We start from the raw sequence: 26,087 nt of genomic DNA, 5'->3' as shown, positions 1-26,087 counted from the left end.
TCGCATGTAAATAAAGAAAATATCTAAAATTAAAAAAAATAAAAAAAAATAAAAAAATAAAAAATATATATATATATAAAATAATATGTATGTAGATCATAATAATTTTTTGTTGTGGAGTTATTCCTAGGAAATACTCCTCTCCCCAGGGACCAATGGTTAGGGAGCAGGGCTACTGTGGAGGCAAGGGAATAGTGAAATTTTCTCGGATGAATGAATTTACTTGAAAATGTATCAACTTTCTCTCTGGCCTGATCTGGGTTTCCATAATTCTACAGAAAGTATATATCTCAGTTGCAAATAAGTGGAAGATTCTTTTATTGAATATTTTTAGTTTGTAAGGGATGGTTAGGCAGAGGCTAAAACTAACTTGACTCATGAGTCATTTGTGCATTTATTCACCACCCCCCCACGTATCTATTTATTCATATTACATTTAACTCTTTTGAAGGCTTTCATGTTGTACTCGTAGAATAATGCAACAATCTACACAAGTTAAGCCGAGAGAGTTTGGTAATGGGAGGGAGTGAGGTAGGGTTTAAATACGTAGGCAGGCAAGACTCGAGCTAATGAGACAAAGAAGGCGAGAGGTGGAGGAGGATAGAGATGCATGATGTCAAACAGGAGACTAGGGTCTTGTCTGCAAGCCATGGCGTGCTCAGTGCTAGGTTATTTTTTTCACATTCCTTAGGCATATAGGAAGGTTTGGCTTTTCTAAAGAACGTTTTTGCTGAGAATTTAGATACAAACTCTTCTCACTGCATATTTTTTTATCATCCTTGTCAACATGTCCTGACACTGTGTTAATATTCGTGGCCTGTGGGAATTTCTGTTTTCCTTATATATATATATATATATATATATATATATATATATATATATATATATGCAGTAGTTGGAAGTAAGCTGTTCCCGATCCCTGGATCGCTGGTCCTGGTCATTTTATTGTCAGGCAGCAAAATTATTCTAATTCAGCAAACACATGGAAGATAGGCATGAAAAAAATGCTTGAACAGTGTATGCATTTTATTTCCTTTTGACTGAACTGCATCTTGGTGGTCTCCGGTATCACATATATGCTCATGTGTGGATATTCTCTCTTTGGAAATAGTAGTCATGGAAGGGGGCTTCAACAATATCCTACAGCTGCACAGAAATCCATACAGACCATGTCTACTCAGAACTAAAACTAACTGTAGCCTCTTACTTCCAGGATTCTTAATAACCCCTCACAGCTCAGGGAGCCTTGGTAGGCATCCTAATCTTTCCAGATCGACCTCTTTTTTCCCCTTCTCATCAGTGTGGCAAAGCACATTCCATTTTCAGAGATGAGAAACAAAATGATTCCAAGGCTCCCCAGCAGTGCCCATGGGAGATAAGGCTGCACTGAATTAACCTTCCCACCCAATGTGCTCCCAGTGGCAAGAACAGGGGAAACAAGGCTCAAATTAATTTGCATCCTAACACACAAGCTTGGGACAGTTCCCAGATTTTGAACTGATGCTGTCCTCTCAGGTCCTCAGGTCTCTGACACAGATTTCTCTGTAACAAAAGAACAGTTCAGTTACTTACTTTATCTCAGTCAAAGATTGATATGTTTATATATATATATTTCCTTATATTATTGACAGCTATATCCTTCCTAAATGCTTACATAAAGATACTTTACAAGCCTTGTATGACAAAGTCTTAGGTAAACCATTGAAAACCTTGGTACAGATAACTAGTCAAAATAAAAGCCATAGTAGTACTCATAGCTAGCAATTCATTGGGCAATAATATATTTAATAATATTCTATAATTCACTTATATGGATGAATTAATATAAGGAAAGAAACATGTCATATTTCAATTCAAAGTAGGAAAAGATGACCTTTCCCATCTGTTTTTCTTTGTCGCAACCTTACTGACTTACTACGAAGCCACCAATTACTCCACTTGGTACCTGGGTTTAGCATGATTCCTTCAGTGCAGGGAATTGAACCCAGAGACATGTTCATGCCAAGCAAGCACTTAACCTTTGAGCAATACGCATAGCGCTCTTCTACTTCTGACTTTAAGAAAAGATATCACTAAATTGGCTGAGTAGATTTGAACTTCTGCTGTAGCGCTGGGAGGTCTCCATCATGAGATCATCCTGCTTTAGTCTCTAAAGTAACTGTGATGACAGGTCTGTACCAACCAGTCTGGTATATTTCTTATTTTAGCTCATAAAACCTGTTCTGAGAAAAGCCTTTGCTCTAGACCTTTTTTTTTTTTTTTTTTTAAGGGAGTCCATGTTCTGGGATATCTCAAGCTGAGTTCCCTTTAATTCCTGATTTGGGGCATGTGTGGTAGCTTAATACTGAACTTATTTAAACTACATTGAATTTGTTTCATCACAGTTGTCTGTGGTCACACCCAGTGTCCTGGACGTATTGAGCCCCTCTTACGGTAACTTTGGATCTACCATTGCGAGGCTACCAGGCATGAAGGAAGTTTAGCAGCCTGGGATTCCACTTGGCTTAAGCTACAAATACACACAGTCCTTTTCTCACAGTGAATTTGGCAATCTGGGACCTTCTCCTGCACAGGACAGTACCTACCCCATGCTTATGACTCCTCCTTGACAAGCCTATGGTAATGCTCTGTTTCTATTCAAATATTTTCTATGTCCTGGAACATGTCTAGAAACTACAGGATTTGATGATTGAATATGGGAAGGATTCCCAGGTGGAGCAGTTTCTGGATTGTCCTTCCTTCAGTCTCTGCTCCATAGTTTGTCTCTGCAACTCCTTCCATGGGTATTTTGTTCCCCCTTTTAAGAAGGAATGAAGTACCCACACTTTGGTCTTCCTTCTTGAGTTTCTTGTGGTTTGTGGATTGTATTTTGGGTATTCTGAACTTCTGGGCTAATATCCACTTACCAGAGAGTACATACTATGTGTGTTCTTTTGTGATTGGGTTACCTCACTCAGGATGATATTCTCCAGATCCATCCATTTCCCTAAGAATTTCATAAATTCATTGTTTTTAATAGCTGAGTAGTATTCCATTGTGTAGATGTATCACATTTTCTGTAACCATTCCTCTGTTGAGGGACATTTGGGTTATTTCCAGTTTCTGGCTATTATAAATAAGGCTGCTATGAACATAGTGGAGCATGTGTCCTTATTACATGTTGGAGCCACTTCTGGGTATATGGCCAGGAGTGGTATAGCTGGGTCCTCCAGTAATACTATGTCCAATTTATTGAGGAACTGCCAAACTGGTTTCCAGAGTGGTTGTACCAGCTTGTAATCCCACCAACAATGAAGGAGTGTTCCTCTTTCTCCACAACCTTGCAAGCATAATGCAGTCACCTGAGTTTTTGATCTTAGCCATTCTGACTGGTGTGAGGTGGAATCTTAGGGTTGTTTTGATTTGCATTTCCCTGATGACTAAGGATGTTGAACATTTCTTTATGTGCTTCTCAGCCATTCGGTATTCCTCAGTTGAGAATTCTTTGTTTAGCTCTATACCCCATTTTTAATAGGGTTATTTGATTCTCTGAAGTCTAACTTTTTAAGTTCTTTGTATATATTGGATATTAGCCTTCTATCAGATATAGGATTGTTAAAGATCTTTTCCCAATCTGTTGCCTGCCATTTTGTCCTATTTATAGTGTCCTTTGCCTTACAGAAGCTTTGCAATCTTATGAGGTCCCATTTATCAATTCTTGATCTTAGAGCATAAGCAATTGGTGTTCTCTTCAGGAAATTTTCCCCTGTGCTCATGTGCTTGAGGCTCTTCCCCACTTTCTTTTCTATTAGTTTCAGTGTATCTGGTTTGATGTGGAGGTCCTCGATCCACTTGGACTTGAGCTTTATACAAGGAGATAGGAATAGATCGATTTGCATTCTTCTACATGCTAACCACCAGTTGAGCCAGCACCATTTGTTGAAAATGCTGTCTTTTTTTCCACTGGATGGTTTTAGCTCCTTTGTCAAAGATCAAGTGACCATAGGTGTGGGTTCATTTCTGGGTCTACAATTCTATTCCATTGATCCACCTGCCTGTCACTGTACCAATACCATGCAGTTTTTAATCACAATTGCTCTGTAGTACAGCTTAAGGGTCAGGATGGTGATTCCACCAGAGGTTCTTTTATTGTTGAGAAAATTTTTGCTATCTCAATCATCAAATCCAGGCACTATTGTGGATGCCAGCAAGTGCTAGATGACAGGAGCCTGATGTAGCTGTCTCCTGAGAGGCTCTCACAGTACCTGACAGAACTAGAGCATCACAGCCATCCATTGGACTGAGCACAGGGTCCCCAGTGAAGGTGCTAGAGAAAGGACCAAAGGAGCTGAAGGGTTTGCAGCCCCTTAGGACATAGAACATTATGAACTCACTAGTACCCTCAGAGCTCCCAGGAACTAAACCACCAACCAAAGAGTACACATGGTGGGACTAATGGCTCCAGTAGCATATATATAGCAGAGGATGGCCTAATCAGTCATCAATGGGAGGAGAGGCCCTTGTTCCTATGAAGGTTCTATGCTCCAGTGTAGTGGAAAGGCAGGGCCAGGAAGCAGGAGAGGGTGGGTTATTGAGCAGGGGGCAGGGGGAGGGAACAGGTTTTTTTTTTATTTTATTTTATTTCATTTTTTTCAGAGGGGAAACCGGGAAATTAGATATCATATGACATATAAATAAAGGAAATACCTAACAAAAAAAATAACATGTGTTCCATTATATTTCTAAAAATAGCTAAGCCTGCTTTCAAAAAGAAGTATAATTTCCATGTTTATTTTGGTACAGGTAGGAATATTGTTTTTAACTTTTTTAGATACACTGTATAAAACAGTTTGCTGGTATTTTTTTTCTTACAAATAAATCATTTGAAATGACCTACTAAAAATGAAAGAAAGAAAGAAAGAAAGAAAGAAAGAAAGAAAGAAAGAAAGAAAGGAAGGAAGAAAGAAGGAAAGAAAAAGAAAGAAAGAGAGAGAGAGAGAGGGAGAGAGAGAAAGAAAGAAAGAAAGAAAGAAAGAAAGAAAGAAAGAAAGAAAGAAAGGAAGGAAGGAAGAACAGAAAACAGACCCAATCCAGCCCAAGCCAGTTTTGGGTAGATTCACAGTAAGTCAAACTGTGCCTTCTCCATAAATTTTCAGGGGAAATCCCTCATTGTCCATCTTATGCCTATATACAAGCACATAAGCATGCATATGATTAAAATCAGATGTGTTGTAGGAAACTATGTGTACAGTAGAGAAAGGCTTATCCAAACCTGACACTGAATAAAGAGTGCCACTCATAACTAAGACCTTACCAAGCAATGTTCCCCTCCTCCTAAACTCCATAAAAGAAAGCCCTAAACAATAATACTGTCCTTGAGTGTTGTAAATCAAGAAGAATGCTACTGCCTTACAGTGCATCTAATATGAATTATAGTTTTGCTTCTGAATACATTTCCTTGCTAGTTTTCCATCTGCTTGTTAACTTCTACAATTCTTTGAACAGAAAGCCAAAAAAGCCTGAGACACCAGTCAAGAGTGTCTGACATGTGATTCATTCAGGCTAATAGAAAATTAATAGCTGAGGAGTAAAGTCAGAAATACTTAGATTTCTGCTTTCTCTCTTGTTTCTCTGATGCCTCCCACAATAACTGCCACAGGTTAGCCTTCTAGACAGATGCGAGAGACGAGGAAAGATATTTGCATTATCTCAGCAATGCCCACTTGTGCCAGCTACCACCCAAGTCTACCTTCCAGTAATCCTTCAGCATCTGAGCCAACTGAGTCCAGATTCCTCGGGCCTAGCCCAACCTAGCAAGTCTCCAGCTAACTGCAGGTTTAATGAGAAAAAAAAAATCAAATCAAAACATAACAAAACAAAACAAAATCTATGTCTCTGTTTAAGATACTTAATGCGACTAGAGCAGAGAGGAAAAAATGAGTGAGTACTAGATTGTATGTTTTGTCAAATTTATGATAATCCTTGGCAAATGGGTGAAAGAAAACCATACCATTGCTGAAATAATATTGTCTGTCTGGTCAATATAGCAAGACTTGTCTGAAACCATTTAACTATCCAAACACAGAAAACAAAATGTCCTCTTACTCTCTTGCGCCTCTCTCTCTTGCCTCTTGCTCTCTTACTTCCTCTCTCTCCCCATGGTCATGGCCAGCCTCTACTTCTCTACTCTTTCCTTCTCTATCCCTTTCTCTGCCTGTGCTACCCTCTTAACTCCCCTCCCCATGCCCTGAATAAACTCTATACTAAAAGAAAAGAGAAAGAAAATAAAATGTCATGCTTTCATATTTTATGAAAATTAAATTCTCACTCTTCAAAGGAAATTAAATACTTCCCCTATTATATTTTATAGTCATTTAATTTGTTGAGAATTTCACACTATATATTTTGATCACATTTATTGCAATTCTTCTCTGTAACTCCTCCCACATCTACTTTTAGCTCTTGACCACCCATCAACTTTATGCCTTCTTTCTTATTATTATTCAATAATCCATTAGCTTTAATTTGTACTGCTCATACATTTTTGGGTATGGGCCCTTGTTGAGGGAATATTTAAAAAATGAATCTACCTGGCAAACTCTCTTTCCCGCCAGTCCATGTTCTTGTGCTGGTACGGTCAAGCCTCAGTACTATGTCCCAGTGGGCTCTTGTTATTTTTTCCCAGCTAGCAGTAACATCTCACTCACATGCAATGCTTTACACACCCCCACAATCATTCATCTAGTGCCTAGTACTAGTCAAGTAAAGCATGACTCTTAAGATTTAATTATCTAATCAGGTTTATATAATAGTAAGATCAAAATTACAAGATGCCAAATAATAATTTCAGTGCCAAATGATAAAGACAATGTTTTGACTCAATTAATCTAACTTTGTAAAAACCTTAGCCTGGTTGTTATAACCACTTGGGGTCTGAATCGTCATCTTCCTCTGTTTCCATGATGATGATTCTCCACTACCTTCCTGCTCTCCCTTTTTTCTCCTTCACTTCTAGCTCCACCTCTCTACTCCTGCCCAATCACAGGCCTGTCACTGCCCTAATGTGATTGGAAAGAGAAAATGCTGCAACAGGCCCTTACATTGGAGCTTGGTCTACTTACCAGGAACCCTTGAAGAAATCTGACTATTCATCTCCCAAAAGCCACAAATTGTTTATAGTTACTGAGTTTGGAGTAGACTCAACACCTCCCACTCCATGCTGGGATGCTGATTGGCTTGATCTTGTGCAGATCTTATATAGACAACCAGAGCTGCTGTGAGTTCATGAGTATACTGGTCCTGTCATGTCTTGAAGACAGTGTTTTTCTACAGTCCTCCCTAGACTTTGGCTCTCAGAATCTTTCTTCCCTCTCTTCCATGATATGCCTTCCATGAGTGCCTGTGCCTTGGGCATAGAATATAATACAGATGTCCCACTTATGGCTGAGTAACCCACAATCACCTTTCCTCTACACTGGGGCTGAAATTTTTCTGATGGAGTCTGAGAGCTGTATTAATTCATGTATATAAAGATACAAATTTAGAAATGAGTTTGATACTCTTTCTATTTAGCAAAATAGACTTATGCCACAAAGCATTCGTGATGCCCAAAAGACCACTCAGGAGCCCACTCTGATGCAATAGCACTAGGATCTTTGTTATAAGCTTAAGCTTGGGCTCTTCTCCAACCCTGATACAGCAGGACAGGAAGATGGACCAGCCTTGAGCCCTCAGCAGGAGGGCATCAGGATAACGTTTTTTATAGGGAATGGCAAGCAAGCAAGGGGAGTTAAGGCAACAGATGGGTGCTTTAAAGAAAAACCATGAACAATCACAAGCGGTCTGAAAGTACATCGACTGTTACTAGGAAGTAACTCTGGTATATGGGCCAAGGACAAGCCATGTGATCCTTCCTGGTACTTGGATGTAGGTTAGGTTCAGCTTTAGGTCAAATTCTCAAGCTTTCTTTTAAGATGGAGGCCAGTCTCAAGATGGAGTAGGTTTGGCCTCTCATTAACAGTAATAGGTTCATCTCTTGAACCTGAGCACTCCCATCATGAGTTCTTGGCCTCATTTGCAGTACCTTGTAGTATTTGCAGGAGGAAGCTAAAATCCAGTAAGAAAGCAATTTCTTACCTCCATAACATTCATGCCACCGTTAAAACATGTGAGAATATTTTGTGTGCCATGCCTACCTTTTTTTGTTGTGTTTTTGTTTTTGTTTTTGTTTGTGTTTTCTTAATTCGGGGTTTCTCTTTATTATCCAGGCCCTGGCTATCCTGGAACTCACTCTGTAGACCACGCTGAGCTCAATATCAGAAGTCCGCCTGCCTCTGCTTCCTAAGTGCCAGGATTAAAGGCATGCGCCACCATTGCTCGGCACCAAGCCTACTTTTTACTGCAGTTCTCATAGTTCGTAGTTCAGTAAGACAGTTAATGACACTACTAGCAGCCTTTATAGCACCTTCTAGTGCTATGAGAGCTAGACAAAAAGGAGGACACTTCCTCATCAGTCCTTACCTGACTTTTCCATGTCCTGCAGCCAATGTATATGGTATCTAGAAGTAGGTTAACGACCATCAGGTTCTGGCAGGTATCCAAGGATAATGACAGCGGCCTGCATTCTGGAAGTCTTCACGAGATCTCTGACCAAGAGCTCAAGGTAATGTTTTCTACACATGGCATTCTGTTTGGCAACGAAGGGTTTCTGGGTTATATGTATGGTAATTCTACATAAACTCTTTCATATGAGAAGATAGGTAGGCAGGTATTTAGGTATATTTATAGATGATAGATAGGTAGATAGATATGATATGATATGATATGATATGATATGATATGACATATTTAGGAAGCCAATAAGATAGTAAGCTTGCATGTGATTTTGTTTCAAACATTGCTCCTCTGCCCAACCCTCCCAGCTCTCACTTCTCTGTAGAAATTAAAAAGTCCTTGTAAGGGACTGGAACAGCAATCATTAAGATAAATGCAGTGAGAATGGTAAAAAGGATAGAGCCTATTACTCAGATTTTATCATTCCATACTACATCTGTTATACTATTGTACTGTTTCCCAATCCATGTATAAATATTACATCTCACTAATTTAAGAGGGGAGGGGAATAGACTTGTCTTGTTTGAAGCTGATTAAGCCAAGAATAATGAACAGAACCCCTCAACATCTATAAAATATTGAGGATAGAAATCGGCTAGAATCTTGAGCTATTGAAAGATCACATTCATTAATTGTGGGGAGGTTCTGAGAATCTGCATTTCTTTTAGGCTACTAGATGACAATATGAAGATTGTACAGAAAAATGCTTGTATCAATCGGTAAGGCCTTAGAACATTGCAGAAGAGACCTAAAACATTGAGTTGTCTGAGATCCTACCCAAGCAATGAGAGAATCTGATTCCCAGAAGGTCACACTGAACATTAGTACTGAAGCTCCTCCTCAGAGATTCATGTTCATTTTTCCTTGCTGTTTTATTTCTGTTCTCACTGGTTCATATCAGTCAAAAATAGAGTAAGTTAATAAAAAGTACCAAACTAGGTTTCATATATGCTATTTTTATTTTCCCCTGTTAAAAGATATTTTAAGTGACCAGAAGAAACTTCAAGCTTAAATTTACCAGTTCTAAGAAGTTCTACAAAGTAAAAATACATATAAGAAAACTTCTTGTTTAAAATAAATCTGTTACAACTTCTCACATACCCTGAAAACACATATAAATACATAGAACCCAAAGTAACCAAAGCAAGCATAATGATCACGTCATCTGAAAGCAGAGAGCCAAGTGACCTACTTCCAAATTTTGGAAAGAATTTTCTCTCCATATAAAGCCATTGAAATTGGATTGTATAGACTTTGCATCGTGAACATTAACTGGGAAGAAAGGCAAAATAAGTACTTTAACCAGTGTGACCTTGACTCAAAATGGGTTGGCATCTAATGCTGCTTTAAGAAGTTGACAATCCCCTGCTGGTGGTGAGAAAGCCATCTCAGCCAATTTATGTAGAAAATTGTTACTGTTGTAGTCTTGCTTAGTAAACATACTGTATAGCACCATTGGGAACTCTACACAATACTTACAGTGATAGATCTATCACCAAAGGTGCCAAACTAATGAGCATAGATTATCAGTAGACTCTGTAGCAGATCTAGGAACCACTTGCCTTAACAAAGATGACATAAAAAATGCAAACACAGGATCTCTTAAGATATATACATAGACCAAATAAAATAGGATTTTATACTGGGAAATTCAAAGATGAGAACAATTGGAGAAACCCAGGATTTTAACTTCCTGAGCCATCACTTTCTCCCTATTTATCTAACTTCTGCTATTCTTTTAAATTTTAGTTCATATATAAGCCACTCAAGGAGTAACTTCCTGATGGTCAAGATTAAGGTAGACTCTGTTAAAATATTAACCTCTAAGAGTCAAACACTATCAGGGCAATTTGCAATTTTGTCAGTCTATAATTATTCATGTAATCATTTTGTTAAGTGCCTGTGTTTAATAAAGGTGCTACTGAGAATAAAATGCATGTTCAGCAAATAATCATTGAAGGAATGATTAAATTTCTGTTGACAGAGAAAGAAGGTGTTGATCTATATAAGTCAGAAACAAGAAATCCTTGGGGAAGGGGCATGAACATAGAAACTTAGTGTTTAAAAAAAAGTTAAGCATAAACACAAGATAGCTGAGAAACAAGGGAGGATTTTAAGGGCAAGGACACTAGGAAATCCAACTGGAATCTTTACAGAAGTGGAGAAGGAAAATAGGCAATATCATGGTCAGTCTCACCTGTAATGGGCAGAAACTGAAGGACAGACTGGGAGACTTTTCAGAATTTAACAATAAAAGATGAAGAGATGAAAGAGAATGAGGTAAGAAATTATCTGTATTCAGCGAATAAAAGTCTCATTGAGAGTTGTAGACACATTTGATGAGGCTTAAAAATCAGGAAAATCAGAATCAAAAGCAACAAAGATCTAAAGAGCTACAGGAAAGACTCAAAGAATTCTGGGAAAATAGCCTGACATTTTCACAGCAGCAACTACATAGAGAAGACAGAGAAGCCTTCAACAAATAGCTGCTGGTTATACTGTTTTGAACTGGTACAAAAATAAAACTAATTTTACATCAGCAAGGCAAAAAATGCATTCCTACAAAACAAAGCGACATAAGTGCTGAGACTGGAGTCAAAGCTAGGAAAACATGAAAGGACCATGCAACCTGTAATGATTTTACAGTCAATTCACTATTAATCTCTTTAGCTTACAAGTCTTCTCAAATTATGCCAGCCCTGTACCCTTTCTAAATAACATTAATAATAAATTCCCAAAAGTTTATCTTCCTGCTGAATGAAAGATGGCTCAAATTAAAATGTCATTTTTATACTTAAAATATATACTCATAATATAAATTTATCAGTGATAAGGCATTGTACATAAAGTAACAGTTCATTCTCAAAATGTATAAATTAAAAAGTATAAGATGAGATGAATAAAATCACAACCAAAGGTGAATATTAACATGGGTTGGCCAATGCTTGATTGATGAAGAAGACAAGAGGTAAATAAATATATCAAGAAAGGACTTCTATATTTAAGTAATATAGAATAAAATTTGGAAAGTATTAAATACATATCTCTAAACAAAAATTAATATACATATTTCTTTCATTTCCTTAAAATATTTACATACATTGGGTCACATACTGAACAAACTTAGCAGAAGTTTAGAAACTCTAATGTGAAAAGATTACTTTTGCCAGATCTTACAGTAGAAAGGTCTTAAGTCTAGAAATCACTACAAAACCCATACCAAAATAAAAATAAAAGTGAGAAAATGTAAATCTTTTCATAATTTTAATTGAGAACAACATGGAAGAGTATGAGTTTTCACATTAATATATGTAAAGGGTGATGTGAAGTATGCCTTAAGGTGCCTCAGTAAAAATATAAAATATATACATGCACATTGACTTTATTCTACACTATGGAAATGCTGGGTTATCTTGAGAAGCAATGTACCTGCCATGTGATTTGTTAATATTTCATCAAAGACCTGCACTCTGAAAGTGATTACTCTAAGTGCCTCAGCATTGCTGATCTCCCAGCACCACCTAATGCCTGCTTAATTAACATAATTGATGCCACAAATTAATTTTCTTTAGTGAGGCTAGCAATTTTCTTAATGATCACAATGGATTTCAGAAATGGATTTGCACTGGCAACGTTAATGGTGTTCAAGTTGTTTGTATGTACTAGAAATCAGCAAAAGCCATTCATTTTTTGCATGCATGGTGTGTAGAACTCAGATTATTCTGTATTCTTCTCAGGAATTGTATAGTCAGCCTGATTCATACATAATTCAGAATTTAACAGATAATAAAAAAGATTGCTGGTTGCTTAAGTCCATTATATGCTTAGGTGCAACCCGATGCATTTGTTTTGGGTTAATATTTTATGGACGCTGAAAAGAAACAAAACTACTATCTGTAAGTTATGCCTGCATTTCCATGATCATTATAGTACTCATAATAATAACCTAAATATGGGATAAATTTAATTGTAAATAAACTTATGATGGGTGTCTTAGTTTGGGTTTCATTGCTGTGAAGAGACACCATGACCAAGGCAATTCTTATAAAAAAAAAATCATTTAATTGGGGCTGGCTTACAGTTTCAGAGGGTTAGTTCATTATGATTATGGGGGGAAGTATGGCAGTTTGCAGGCAGACATCTTGATCCAAAGGCAGACAGGAGACTGTATTCAGTAGGCAGACTTGAGGAGGCTCTGGACCACACTGGCCAGACTTGAGCATATATAAGAGATCCCAAATGACACACTTCCTCTAACAAGGCTATATCTCTTCCAGTGAGGCCATACCTACTAATAGTTCCACTTCCCCTTGGTGAAGCATATTCCAATGGGTCAAATCATCACCAATGTTGATGAAAATATAGCATGTATAAAAAAAGAATATTATTAAACCTTTACAAGAAAAAACCCTCACACTAGGAGTTGATCATCCTTGATATGTGGCTTCTAGTAGATGGATCAAATTACAATGGAAGGCCCAATACTCAGATGTATATGGACAACACAAACAGAAATTTATGGATTAATGAATAGTAATAAAATGTCACAACATGTACAAGGTAGTAAGGATAGATATGTGAGTAATGAATTGGATGAGCATGATTGAAATACATTGTATGAAATTCTCCTATCATTAATAAAAATATTTTCAAAGAAAGATAACAGTTTGTGAGAAGTTGGATAAATTTGGAAGACAAAATGCTAAGCAAAATAAGTTGGAAAAGGACATTGTCTATTGTCTCTTTTATGTGGAGTCTACAAAAGTCAAACTCACAGAAACAAATTTGAATGGTAGTTAGCACAAAATGTGAGGAAGAAGACACAAGATGTTCATCAAAAGACAAATATGGAGGCTTATAAGATAAACCACTTCTGGAGAGCTCACATACAATACCAGTAATGGGCAGAAACTGAAGGACAGACTGGGAGACTTTTCAGAATCTAACAATAAAAGATGAAGTGGTGAAAGAGAATGAGGTAAGAAATTATCTGTATTCAGCGAATAAGAATCTCATTGAGAGTTGTAGACACATTTGATGAGGCTTAAAAATCAGGAAAATCAGAATCAAAAGCAACAAAGATCTAAAGAGCTAAAGGAAAGACTCAAAAGAATTCTCTGTTCAAAATAACTTCAAATGTCAAGCAAATGAAGAGGCAAGCAAAATGTGGAACATTTACACAATGGAACATTATTTATCTATTAATAAAAATGAAATTTGTAGGAAATGGGTGAAATGGTCAGTCTGAGTGATGTAAACAAGCCCCACCCCTCCCAAAAAATATTATATGCTTTCTCTCATTGTATTGTTGTCCCTGTGCTTTTAGACATGTCTGTTTTATTTGTAATACCCATAAAGGTCAATAACTTAGTAAAGGACAATAGAAATGTAGACTTTCAAGGAAGAGATGGAAGAACAAAGCAAGGGAAATGGAGAATAGCAGAAAAGGATACAATAAGGGAGAGGGGATGATGGGACAAGAAGGGTTAAATGAGATGCAGAATGGGAGGATAGGGTAGAAGATGGAATACCAGAAGAATAATACTGAAAACCTTATGAAAAAAATCATAGGCCTGAGGAGAGCCTATTACTAGCACTCTGCTAGTGGGACATAGCATTAACACAATTCTTGATGACTCCCCATGACACCCATGGGTTAGTGCATCTCTCAAACTCATCAGAGAAGCTTTCTTTTGAATTTAGATGGCTACTAACCTAGAGATTCACAACAAGTCAAGGTAGAGACAAAAAGATTGTAATGTTCATTCCTAAATGGGACATGTATATCACAGTTTCCCTCACAGGGTCATTGCAGAAAAGGGGACAAGAGGAAAGACTGAAAGAGCCAGTGTCAGGAAATGAGTTTAATAAAACTGTTTTTGCGGACACAGCAGTACATCTGTACATAAAACCTCAACAGCAGTGTGACAGTAAGCACAAGACATATGCAAGACGGAGACAGAAAAAAAATACCATATAGAGTAGGCATAATCTCCCACATCTACCTGAGAAGCCATAGGTAACTGATAGCTATTGGGAGAGGAGTGGCTTTTGTTGGCTCCAATATACTCCAATGGATAGTCACACACTTATGAGAGTAGAAGTGACAATAATCGCAATTGATGGGTTCACCTTAAACATAGCTTCTCTTGTTGAATTCATGGTCCATATTATGGTAATCCTTGAAGTCTTCATATTTTGTAACTTTATGTTCTCTTCTCATGATGAATCTGGATTACAGAGTGGTTCCCCAATCAAGCATGTGCCAGGAAATATGCTCCAAGTCCAGACCTTTGTGCCCTGGTTACTTTGCAGGCGGAGAACATATCCATATTAGCCTTTTGCAATGAATGATCAGAGATAGAGAGAGTCTACACCATTCCAGCTGGAAGCATCCTAAACGGCCCAGACTCTCAAAAACCCACCAGGTGACTGTCGAGAAATTAATGTTCCCAACCAGCTGACTGCAATGAGTGAGACATTCCTACCAGCTGATTTCAGTGATGAGAGATTCCCCAGGAAGTCAGAAGAATCATGTATTGGACCAGTAGATTCTCAAGAGATGCTAAATGTTAATATTTTTTAAAAACCCTGTAAAGTCTTGTGGTATCTTGTTACATTTTTTCCAGAATGTCAGTCACATCAAACTCAATTATTGATATACCTGGGAAGCATAATTAGAGAAAGGATATAGAAGTCTAGGGATGAATCTAGAGTAGACCGGCCGTGTGGTTCATTTCATTATACTTAGTTATGTTTGCTTGCTTCATTGTGATTCCTTCTCCTTTCCACTATTCAGAACACTTGGGAAGCAGTTTCTGTTCTTCTGTTTTGATGATTCATTTCTTGAATTAAAAGAGGAGTTGGTATCAAATGGATCAAAGTATGAGACACACAAAATTACATATGGCATGTAATGGCAATTTTACATTAAAAGACAATTTTAAGTCCATATATTTTTTTCACTTCCTGTTTCCATGGTAAGTTTAATCCACTTCTTGTTACTAGGAGTAAGAACCACCCTTTTCCCTGTGACTAAGGAAGACTTATTAGGTTCATTTCACTGCAGATATATATTAAAAGATTCAGGAACATTATTTCAATTCTTAACAGGGGGAGGTTGACAATATAGTTTGACCCTAGAACAATGAGTGGCTTAGCATCTATCTTATGAGACTGGTGTTTAACATGTAAGTACAATATTAATAATACTGTACTTTGCCCTCCAACTAGCTACCAGTATTTATTTGGATGGTCAAATTCTAGGGGAAGAAGGAATAATAGAATATCCAACCTCCCTCACTTGTCAAAAAAAAATAAGTAACCTAACTAATTAAGTTTATTTTAACTCACTTCTAGTTTTCCTTATTCCATAAACCCTACTCCCTAAATAAATGTCAACAGTAAGATTTCAGATATTATGATTAAACTGGTTTACTGAAGTGTCACAAAGAGAAATGTAAGAAAGAGCAGACATAAATAAATTGTCTATTCTTGGAGAGCATACACTTAGGAATCTGTGGGGCGGTTTGAGAAACTGATTTTTTTAAAAAAAATCACTTTAAAATATGGGTGTTATGACAGCAAGATGAGCAAAGGCACAGAAGAAGAGGAGGAAATATCTTCTTAAATGAAAAACTGGATATAGAGTTTATAGCTTTAAATAAAGTTACACTGACTACAATCAAAAGAAAAAAGCAAGAACAAATCAATTGAAATCCCATATAAAATGGAGACCAAAAGGGGATAATATATCAAATATTAGTGGAGAGAATGAAAGAGTTTGAGCCTTGCTATTTTTCACTCAAATGTAAGAATATAAATTTGCAGAAAGTTATTAAGAGGTAACACTCTGCAGGAGACCTGAGAAATTATAAGACTATGACATTTCCACTGCCATGGTAGACCTTAGGAAGCTGGGCCTGGGAGACATTGAATTAGAATAGATTTTGTGCTAGCAGAGCAATCAAGATTGAAAAAGCAATAGTGCTTTTTCTTTTTCTTCTTCTTTTTAAAATTTTCCTGAAGTAAATGACAAATGTGGGCAGGTTTAGGAGAATGCAAATGACCATTCACCTTGCTTCTTCCTGTAACTTGTGGGAGTTTTTCAGTCATCATCACACTCTCTCCAGCTCTCTTAAAACAACACCCCAATAATTTTAGATTTTCTCTTTTTAAAAAAACAAAAGCATTTTTATGAGGATGGATAATTTGCCAGTATCTTGGGACCACATGTGTACCTGGAACCCATGGAGACCTGAAGAAGGCTTTGGATCTGTGGAACTGGATTTACAGAAGATTATGAGACACCATGTCAATGCTGAGAATTGAACGTGGGTTCTCTGGATGAGCAGCTAGTGCTCTGGAACATCTAATAGTGCTGTGTTCTAAAAACTAATCACTCAGAGACACATGAAGAGAATTGCTTAACTCTTTTACATGCCAATGAGCATACAAGCACCTTTTCCTACCTTGAGTGCTTCTGACATACAACATACAAGAACTGACTCAGTAAAGCTGAATGCTGTTCCCATGAGCACCTCAACCATGTACCTGAAGTTAGTCACATACTGCTCCATGATGGGTCACCCCAAAAGAAGTCAGTGACTTAAAATTAGACCCTTTGTTTATTATCTCCCCTAGTTCTCCTTGAGCCGGGATTAGGATCATGTGCAGTATAATGGTTCTTCCTTGGGCTCACTCATTGAGTTGCAGTCAGATGGGAGCTGGAATGAAGGATATTTTCAATTGCTTTCATTCATGTATCTGATGTCACGTTGTAGAGATGTAAACAAGGGGATTAACTGCCTGGGGCCCCACATGCTTTACATTCTGTGTGGTCAGGGTGTTAAGACTATCATGGTAGCCCTACACAGTGGAAATTCTTACTTGCCCATTCAGAATCCCATTTATAAGAGAGGAAAGCCAAGGATGAATGCTGTCAGCACTAAATTGTCTTAGAAGTCATATAGGGTTACCTTTATCCTACTTAATCAACTGAGGCAGCTGAGGCAAGGAAGGGACTATCTGCAGTCAAGGGAAAGGAACTTATATGCAAACTCTTTATGGAACCTTATCCATGTCACAGTATAAAAAGAGAATGTCGTGGTGCCGCTATTGTTGGAAAATACAATCTGTCCCCATTTCTGCTTTAATAGCCCAGAGGGAGTTTTAATTTTCTCTGTCTTATTAAACATTATGCTCAACTTAAATGAAGCAAAATACCACAGCTTAACAAAGCCAGGTGGCAATCTCTTAGTGTGAGATACAAGAAAATCAAGATCCAGAATTATCTCTTGACAGGCTTAGGATATAGAATTGAAATTAAAAAGATAAAAGACGGTGTGGAGTGCTTTGAAAATAATCCTGTGTATATACAATGAGCAACTCTTGGCTTAGCAAGATCTGAAAATTAGACATGATCACAGACATAGTGTACATGTCAAAAATGGCATATGGTTGCTTAATAGATTAAAATAGGGCCTGCATTCAGTGAGCATCTATATAGTAGCTTACTATGAAAAATAAAATCCCAATGTCTCCTCCTTTAACTCACCATTCATTCATTCATTCATTCATTCACTCATTTACTGTTTATTAGGCTCCTACTGTTTGTGAAGGGCTGGTAGTATGGTGATAATTTCTATAAACATAAAAACTATCCTAAAAACTATATGCTAGTGTGAAGGGTAAATAATGAGCCAGAGGAGAATGTTATAGAAAACTAAAAAGAAGGTACAGCAGCAGTGGGGAATGGATGCTGGAAATTGAGGGAGGTTTTCATAGAGTGGGATAGTCCTTATTGAAAGAGACTACTTGAAAATAGATATGAAGGATGGTAGTGAGTAAGTCATACTGTCACACAGGAAAAAAATCAGAAGGGATGGGATACAGAAAGGGAGAGGTAAGAGAGATAGGAATAGACACCCAAGGTGCTAAGGCAAAGACATCAGGGTTGAAAGCAGAAAGAGAAACTACCAAGAGGTCATTCAAAGGTGGCTTGTCTATAGCTTTACAATTCACTTTTCAGATACTGGCCCTTACTGTAAAAGCAAAGTCATCAGAAATTTCAAGCAGAGAAATAACATGATCTAACGTGGAATTTGACCAGGTTATCAAGAAAAACCAGTGTCCAGAAAGGACATGGGGAAACTGATTTTGAGTTCTCTGCAAGCATCCAGATAAGAGGCACTGGTGGTCTGAAACTAAGATGGTAATATTGGAGGGGATAAGATGCTACAAGTCTTTGTATACTTTTGGATAAGAGGCAACAAAATTTTCTGATTCGTCACCTATGTTTGTTTTAAACAGAGCAGCCAAGGGCTAAACCATGGTATCTAACCTGAGCATTTGCTGAGATGAAGCGAATCACAAATTAACATTGGACAGATAACAATAGCTTGGAGTTGATAGTTTTATGTTAATAACATCAAAGAATCCATGTAGTACCCAGAAAGCAAGGGAGGGGAGACACATCAAATGAGAGAGGATCTGATCATCTGCTAGGAAGGGCTCTAACAGAATGAGGAATCAGACGGGATTTCCAATGAGATTTGAAATTTGAAAATACCTGTGAAACTTGCAGAGGTGTCACAGTGTAGTAGGAGCAAAACATGAAAGGACTGCTTTCAAGAGAAAGAAAGATAATAGAACTAGCTTACACAATTAGTGTTCCTTTCATGAGCTCTGTAGAAAATACAGGAAAAACAATAAGGTGAGCAGTGAGGAGAGGAGAAAACTTGAGAAGACAAGAACTTAACTTGGCTTGGCAACAGAGTTGCATTCAACTGGGAGTACCACAGCAAAGAAAGAAGTTATTGAAAGAGAAAAAGGACTACTAGATTTATAATCTAATGAAGGTGCCTTAGTGCCCTTGCCCAAGAGACTGACAGGGAAAAATGGTAAAAAGAAGAAAAATCAACATTATGGGCACAGTGTTGGTAAAGGGAGAGAGATGGGAGTGGGAGACATTATGAAATGGAAAGCAATGCTTTCTGAAGGAGAACAGAGAAAGAAAGAGTTGTGGAAGGTTGTAACAGAGATGAGAAACATGAACAACATTTCAGGAATTGGGGAGAAGAGAAGAAGGACATATATAAATACCATGTAATATAAAGACCTAGAGGAGGGTGATTGTAAGTGATCATGAGACAAATGGCATAGCTATGTGTTTGCTCCAACTTCTTCTAGCTACAGGTAAGAAAGTAGTGGTTGATGGAGAGTTGTTTTAGCCAGCAAAGCCCGAGTTTAGATGATGTTGAATTTAGTGGCAAGAATATAATCATAATGACTGACCACAGAATGTAACCTGAATAAGGAGAAATGGGATCATTTATGTGATTGTCAGGGAGCATCATGAGTTGTAGTGTCAGCTTGGGAGTTTAGGTGAGGTTTGAAAACCAGGACATGCAGTGTACTCTAGGGAATAGGACAGAAGATAATGAGGTGGTAATCAGAGTGTGAGATTCCTGACACTGAGAGATCAGATGTACTATGGTTGTTGCAAGGAACAAGGACAATACCTACTGATGACCCACAGTGGGGAAGACATGCTACAAGATAGTGTTCAGAAAGATCAAATGAATGAGTCACTGATGAGTGCTTGATGATGGTTGGCTGAGGACTAAAATGATGAAGAAACACCTGCAGTGAGCCAAGAAATCCGTGGGCAAGTACAAAGAAAGAATAGCAAGTGGAGAAAAGCAAGGACCTGCAAGTCCAGGTTAGCTGGTGTTTAGAAAGTTAGGGAAAAAGTTAGGGTGACAGCTTTGAGGAACAAATGAGACATCTGCCCATCTTAAGGATATAGTCATGGCAAGAAAGAAAACAACTACCAGTTGATGCACAATTAAAGCAAGATACGAGGGATCCCAGATGAATAAGAAGGGAAAGAGATGTTGTCAGGCGCATGGTTTGGAAATGGGCACAGGCAAGGTGGGTATGGCATCAGAAAAAGACATCTGTGGGAAACAGCACTACTTGGAAGACTTGGGATAAAGGTGTCCTTGGTCTTACCATAGCCAAGGCTGAGAATTATTCCTCAGTATACAGGTTGCAGAAGGAGGAGGTGAGGAAGAAATTGGTAAGAAATCTTGAAGGTAGTAAGCAAATATCTATGTCAGTGTTCTGTGAAGCTTCTTTCGAGGAAAGACAAACCAGAGTCCAGTGAGTTGGGAAGGCCCAGGACATGGTATCATACAAGGGAGCAGCACTTCAGAAAAAGCAACGATGGAGGTGGCAGCAATACATCATCTAGTCTTTGGAAGACATAACAGCTACATAAGGAATGTTGCACTGTGAGACAAGTTCTGGCTAGGTATTATTGCTCAAGAAGTTTGAGAACTTGAAACTATTGGCATGACATTGTGAAAGATGTTTCTGCTGGAAAGATTTGAGTTTCTCAATCCTGTCTTGTCCTGCTTTGCCTTCCATCACTGTGATAAATACCATGTCCAAAAGCAACTTGGGGAAGAAGGGGTTTATTTCATCTTACACATTACACTCTATCATGAAGGGAAGTTGGGGCATGAAGTTAAAGCAGGAACTCAGAGGCATATACTGAAGCAGGAGCCATTGCTACTGCTCATTGGCTGGCTCCTTATGATTTGCTAAGCCTACTTTATAAAAGCTGGGACCACAGGCCCATGAGAGGCAACACCTACAGTGTGATAGAATCTCTCATATCCTTCATTCATCAATAAAATGTCCCAAGACTTGCCTACAAGACAGTTTGATGGGGCCTGGCGGGGGGGCAGTGTTTCTTAACTGAAGTTCCCTCTTTCCAGATAACCATGGCTTGTATCCAGTTGACAAAAACAAAACAAAACAAAACAACAACAACAACAAAAATACACTGATGAACCAAAGAGCACATATTGAAAGTGTTCAAAGGCCAGCTCTGCAGAGTCTAAGATGAAAAAAGTAGAGAAAGATTTATAAGTGGTTAGTGACACACTTATTAATTTTGGTAATGAAAATTTAAGTCTATTTACTAAAATAAAATGTAGGCATATACATAAATATTTATTTTGTTTTTTCTGGGTAGGTGTGATTTCTGTTATATTCTAAAGAAATACTGGTCAGGCAGTGGTGGCGCACGCCTTTAATCCCAGCACTTGGGAGGCAGAGGCAGGCGGATTTCTGAGTTTGAGGCCAGCCTGGTCTACAGTATGAGTTCCAGGAAACCCAGTCTCGGGAAAAAAAAAAAAAAGAAATGCTGGTCCTCAATGAATAGAATTTTTATCTCAAGTGTACAATGTTTTATTATAGAAAATTTAATTCTGTATATTTTATATATTCTTTGAGAATTTCATAAACTATATTTTGGCTATATTTGCACCCAGTAGATGAATAGAATTTTTAAAAGGAAAGAAGGCTTGTCATCATAAATGATGAAAAAATCTATTTTCATAACCATTGCTTATTTTACATGTATGGGTGTCTGACCTGAATGTATACCTTGTGCATATATGACTGATGTCTTTGGAGGCCAGAAGAGGGTTCAGAACCCCTGTGCCTGGATATTAACAGACAGCTGTGAACTGTTAAGTAGGAGCTGGGAACCAAACCTTGATCTCCTGGAAAGGCAACCAGTACTGCTAAGTTCTGAGCCCCATTCCCCAGTTAAGAATTATAATAACTTGACTGTCACAAGAGCTCTTCAGCTATCTCTTCAGTAAAGTCTTCATGAGGGTTAGGAAAATACTTCAGTCAGTAATGTACTCACTCGCCTCTACAAGCAAGAAGTCTAGACTTTAATCTCTACTGGTTACATAAGACAAGCTGATACATGCTAGTCCTTCTAGCAACCGGAAGCAGAGGCAGGCAAATCTCTGGGGCTCATTGATTAGCCTAACCTAATCAGCAAGTCCTCAAGCCACAGAGAGACTCAGTCTCAGCAAACATTGCGGCCTGCTCTGAGGGAAGGGCAGCTAACTCTGTCCCCTTGTGCACACATAAACATGAGTACATACACAGGCACACATATGGAGGGGGAGAGAAGAGGGAGAAGTAAGAAGGAGACTGAGACAGAGAAGGAGAGAGAGACTGGGATGAAGACGTAGACAGAGGCTGGTCATTCACAAGAAAATGAGATCCAGAACAGGAGAAGTGCCCGCACCTTACTAAGATAGAGTTGAGTGTCCCAGTGTTGTTGACCTCCTTTTCACCTGTGAAAGGCGAATGATCTTTTCTCTCTCCATCTCACCAAGAGCAGACCAATGAGTAAATCTGCAGGAGGGAGCTCTGGGAAGACTACACAGTCTTGATTTGGATTAATGCTGACTCCCAAATCTTACACTCAGATCAGTTTCAGCATGATTGCTATATATCTGTCACTTTGGAGAGCACATTAGAAAATGTTCAACTTAAAAAGACACTAATCCTTAGTCCCCACTCCTGGAGGTCCAGATTCAGTGTAGCTAAGCTATAGCCTCAAACTATGTTCCTAACAAGCTCCCCAGACAATCTGCTATTCTATGGTTTGAAAACAACTTCTCAAGATTGCATATGTATGTATGTATATGTGTGTGTGTGTGTGTGTGTGTGTGTGTTTGTGTATACACATCTCCTCCGTTTTTATTTTGTGCTCAAAGTCTACTGACAAATAATTATTTTCCACATCTGTGGCACAGTTTGAGAAATTGCAAATGTTAAAGCAAGAGTCTAATCTTAGCTGTCATCTTGTCAGTGATGTTAGAATGTGTTCATCCTGTTTGTACTTATCTCAACAGAGAAGACCTTCCAAGTACAGCAGCAGGAACAAGTAATGGCTGTTTACTCTTCATCAAGCAGGTGTCCTTCAGTGTGTGTGTGTATATGTATGTGGGTGTGTGTGTGTTTGTGTGTGTGTGTATTTGTGAATGAGTATGTGTATGGGTGTATGTGTGTATGAGTATGTGTGCATTTGTGAAAGATGATGTGTGTATATGAATATGAGTACATGTATGTTTGAGTACAATTATGAATGTGAGTGCATGTGTGTATGTGTGCATATGCGTAAAAATGTATGTGTATGAGTGTGTGTATAAGTGTGTATGTATGAGTATATATATATATGTGTGTGTGTGTATAAATGTGCATATGAGTGAGTGTGCATGTTGTGAATGTATGAATGTTTATTTCTATATGTGTGTGCATATGCATTAGTATGTGTTTATGAGTGTGTGTGTGTGTGTGTGTGTGTGCGTATGGGCCTGTGTGTGTGTGTGTTTAAACTAGGATCTAGCTATAGAAAATAGCATGTGAAATAGCAAGCCAAAGTCTACTGCTCCATTTCAAGCATATATGAAGCTAGTGTATAAATCACCAGGTAGAAAAAGATGATCATTTTCCGTGCTCCAGGAGGCTCCCTAAGCTTTGTGTTAAGTTTACACTCATCCTCACTATTGCTCTTGACCATTTGAGACAAAGGCTCACTCTGTTGCTCATGCTAACCTGGAGCTACTATGGAGTCCAGTCTGGCCTCAAGCTTGTTGCACAACTATACCAGCTCCGCAGATGGCAGCAGGATTGACATACGTGAGCCACTACACCCAACTTCTGTAAGCTCTTTATATATTCTCCTCATACCTTTGTCGATTACTTCTACCTGTTCTTGAACATGATAAGGATGGTTTAATGCAGTACAAGCTCTTTTATGTCCCATTCCTTTCACTTAGCAGAGTCTCTGTCCCCTCCATCCATGTCTGTGGGCATTCTTTAGCTTCTGTCGCTCACCACTCACTGTGCCCTCCTAGGAAGAGCTGCAGCTGGTCAAGTGAAGAATATCTGTGTAGACTGAGTGATTAAACCAACACAGGACAGGATGATAAGCCAAAAATCCAGTTCTAAGGATCCTGCAGCTCAGCTAAAGTAAAGCCTTCCATTAAGAAAAAGAAATCCTTCAAGGTCAATGTCCAGGAAATAGTTTCAAGAGTGAATGAGAAGGCACACTTGACTTCAACCTAAAGAAATCTGCATTTTTGTCAAGTTTCATGAATCATGCATGTGCTAATGTTTGAGGACCACTGCTGGGCACTCATAGAGAATACAGATGAAGGGCTCTTATTAATGCAGTTGCCCATAGGCTGCTAACAAAAGCTAAGGGGTTTGGAATTTGATTTGGGGGATTATCATCTAGAAAGTCTGAATTTAATGTAACAGTGGGTTTAACTCAGCTGGTATCTATCCATTCATTGAAATCTATATGACCTGCAGTAAAAATCCTTTTGCATATATAATGAAAAATAATAATAAACTTACAAGAATCCTGAAGGGGGGTCAGAAAAGAACAGGGTTCTTTTCAAGCATAATGTGAAAGCTAATTCACTCTCAGAGGGGCCAGGGAAGATATTTCTCTAGGAAGTTACGGGCATCATTCTTTGTCTCTGAAGCCTACTGACACACAAATGCACCTCCAGCAAACTCACCGGGCTCTAATGAGAACCATGAAGGACAAGAGAGTGACAGTCTGGCTTGTTTTCTTGTGTTCACCATTAACATCCCTGCATTTACTTACAAGCACAACTCCCATGTGTTAAATTCTAGTCTGTAATGAAAGCAATTGATATGTTGTTACATAGACAATCAAATTTTGTGGATCTCCAATCACATTACATATAGCCATGGATTTCCTTTGCAGTATGGGGGAGTAGGCATGGGAAACCACAAACCCATACCAGCTCATCACCTCCCTCCCCAAGTGTATCATTGGGAAGTGTTTGTTTAGACATTCAATTATATTGACAACTATGGATTAGTAGCTATGATTCAATATATTCTCTCTTTAATTGATTTCATTTGAACTTACCTCAAAATTCTGAAATAGTGATTGCTACACTACTTTTGTAGATTAAAAAAACAGAGTTTCAGTTCTTTAATTTTCTGAAGATTTTAGTTAAACTGGTATGATGTCCAGTATCTAAATTTACCATCTCTCCCTCCACATTTCAGTTCTCTATAATGAAATTCTTAAGTTAAAGCAAGATAAGGTATGCATTCCAAGCATGAGAAGATAGCAGTTGTGCACAATTCCCACACTAGTATTAAAGTAGAATTTGAAGCAGTCTCATGTTGAAAGCCATATGACTATACTGACACATTCAGTGTATACAGCTGTGTTCTTGGATGGATGTAAGGAATCTTGTCACTGCTATTCTTGGCCTAATAAGAATCCATGTAATTCAAAGTCACTCTGCAACTGCTCTGGGGCTTCATTGATAGTCTATAAGTGTGGTCCTTAACTGTTTGTCATTTTTAAAGATCTTTTGTATCCCACAGTAGATGCTTTCCATCCAGAACTGCCGGAATGCCTCAGCGGACACTTGCAATGCAGTGTAGCTTGCTGCCTTTGCTTCCCTGACTTCTACAGATCTTACACAGTAAGGAATGAAACCCACCATCTTAGCCATGAATACTTATCCAGCTAGAAACCCCAAAGCACAGACTGTCAGCACCTTACCAGCATCTTATTCAGTTCAAGAAGGAAGCCACTTAAACTCAAATTACATCATTCT

The 26,087-nt window shown here is 38.2% G+C and overlaps 1 long non-coding RNA gene across 2 annotated transcripts; it reads right to left on the bottom strand.

Moving 5' to 3' along the window:
• Positions 1–1,005: 1,005 nt before the first annotated feature.
• On the bottom strand, positions 1,006–17,645 carry LOC116092384. Of its 2 annotated transcripts, XR_004119239.1 has the most exons (5): positions 17,571–17,645; positions 15,257–15,437; positions 14,725–14,899; positions 8,500–8,665; positions 1,006–1,542 (listed from the first exon to the last, which is right to left on the bottom strand). It is a non-coding gene; the product is annotated as an uncharacterized LOC116092384 (long non-coding RNA). The 2 variants fall into 2 exon arrangements; XR_004119238.1 differs by having other exon boundaries at positions 14,725–15,437.
• Positions 17,646–26,087: the final 8,442 nt, after the last annotated feature.

This window comes from Mastomys coucha, unplaced genomic scaffold (genome assembly GCF_008632895.1).
Source record: "Mastomys coucha isolate ucsf_1 unplaced genomic scaffold, UCSF_Mcou_1 pScaffold15, whole genome shotgun sequence".
In the NCBI taxonomy this organism is placed as follows: Eukaryota; Metazoa; Chordata; class Mammalia; order Rodentia; family Muridae; genus Mastomys; species Mastomys coucha.
Note: the sequence above shows the minus strand (reverse complement) of the source record. Positions and strands in the feature narration are given on the sequence as shown.